This window comes from Macrobrachium nipponense, chromosome 13 (genome assembly GCF_015104395.2).
Source record: "Macrobrachium nipponense isolate FS-2020 chromosome 13, ASM1510439v2, whole genome shotgun sequence".
Taxonomy (NCBI): domain Eukaryota; kingdom Metazoa; phylum Arthropoda; class Malacostraca; order Decapoda; family Palaemonidae; genus Macrobrachium; species Macrobrachium nipponense.
The window spans coordinates 64,144,075-64,146,574 of NC_087206.1; positions in this window are offsets into that span (position 1 = coordinate 64,144,075).

The window sequence follows — 2,500 nt, forward strand, 5'->3', positions numbered from 1 at the left end:
GTTGAGAGAGAGAACAGATGTCACCCAGTGCCTGCTGCACGCCCATCGCTACCAAAACCTTTTAAGATTACCAAGGTTGGAACCTCGGTAATATACATACATACTACATACATACATACATACATACATACTATACATATCTATATATATATATATATATATATATATAGTATATATATATATATATATATATATATTCACACTGCTGACCCAAGCTTAATACATGCCTGGTAGTTAGTGTACTGTGAAAAAAATTGGAATACTACTTAAATAGCGGCAAGCAACCTTATTCATTATATATATATATATATATATATATATATAACTATATATATTATACATATATTAGTATGTATTATATATATCTATATATATATAATAATATATCTAACATTATATATAATGTAATATCTCTAATACATATTATAATAATTGTAGTATCTTATATTTATATATTATATATTCATCTCTATTAAAATTTATATATAATATATATGTTATATATATTTGACTCATATATCATTATGTATATATATTTATTGATATATATATATGTATATATTGCTTTATGATATATAAATTATTGTATAATAAAATTTTATATACTACTAATAAATATATATATAGTATAATATATATAATATATATCTAATTATAATTATATATATATATAATATATATCTATTAATAATATATAATAACAAGAAATATATGGGGGATGGGTTATATATATATATATATATACTAATTATAATATATATAACTATATATATATAATTTACTACAAATATAATAATAAAACCCATAACTGTAAAACTTTTTTTTTTTAACTTTCGTAGTGCAAAAGTAAAAGAAGGTTAAATATTTTCTAAACTTTCACTTTAGCTCCGTTACTCTTGATAATGGAAGTTTTAAAAAAGAGATATATCAAAGTGCGCAAAGGTGGAGAGCAAAAAAAATGTATTATTTTTCTGTATATTAAATGTCCAATAAAACTATCGGTTTAATCAAACTGTACTGTAGTTCCTCACACTTGAAGGAAAAGATAACATGAACCTATACCTTTATATTTGTAATTATGCTCAGGTTATAGTCACGATCTGGTCAAGACATTATTCTGTCGAAAAAAAAAAGACAGACATATTACTGACCTAATTTTCATGACAGATAAAAATAAATGTTAAGGAAATAATAGCTAGATTTGAACTCAAGAAAAGGATATAGACGAACATGTTACTGACCTAATTTTGATCATATGTAAAGGTCAATATTAAGGAAATAAGAGCTAGATTTGAACTCAAGAAAAAAGATATAGACGAACGTGTTACTGACCTAATTTTGATGACAGGTAAAGGTAAATATTAAGGAAATAAAGAGCTAGATTTGAACTCAAGAGAAAAAGATATAGGCGGAAATGTTACTGACCTAATTTTGATGACAGGTTAGAGGTAAATGTTAAGGAAATAAGAAAATGGATATATATAGAGTTAAAGGAACCCATCAGAAAGGGGGAAAATCTCCATCGTTTATCAGAATGCACGAAGGACACGTATAGGAGAATATCTGATACAAGAAATGCAAGATTCTTTAAATATATCCTCGAGTATATTTAAATGACTTTGTAACAGCATATTATAATGGTGTTTAACGAGGTTATGGCCCCTCTGTATCGAGAAATTCAGTCATAAAATGGATACGACTCTCACTGGAGAGGACAAAAGTGCTGGAAATGGACGCCATTAAGATATTAAGTTCGTTAATGGCGTTGTATATCAAGGCATTGTTATGCAGTAGAAAAATACGACCAATGGAGTTGTACTAAAGGAGCTACGGATGGGAATTTGAATTAATGAGACGTACACTTGCAAGCGTACTGTTTTATATTATATATATATATATATATATATATATATATATATATATATATATATATATATATATATAATATAAACAGTACGCTTGCAAGTGTACGTCTCATTAATTCAAATTCCCATCCGTGGCTCCTTTAGTACAACTCCATATTTACCTTTACCTGTCATCAATATTAGGTCAGTAACACGTTCGTCTATATCTTTTTTCTTGAGTTAAAATCTAGCTCTTATTTCCTTAATATTGACCTTTACATATGATCAAAATTAGGTCAGTAACATGTTCGTCTATATCATTTTCTTGAGTTCAAATCTTGTTTTTTTTCTACAGAATAATGTCTTGACCAGATCGTGACTATAACCTGAGCATAATTACAAATATAAAGGTATAAGTTCATGTTATCTTTTCTAGTGTGAGGAACTACAGTACAGTTTGATTAAACCGATAATTTTATTGGACATTTAATATACAGAAAAAATAACAAATTTTTTTTTGCTCTCCAGCTTTGCGCACTTTGATATATCTCTTTTTTAAAACTTCCATTATCAAGAGTAACGAAGCTAAAGTGAAAGTTCAGAAAATATTTAACCTTCTTTTACTTTTGCACTACGAAAGTTAAAAAAAAAAAAAG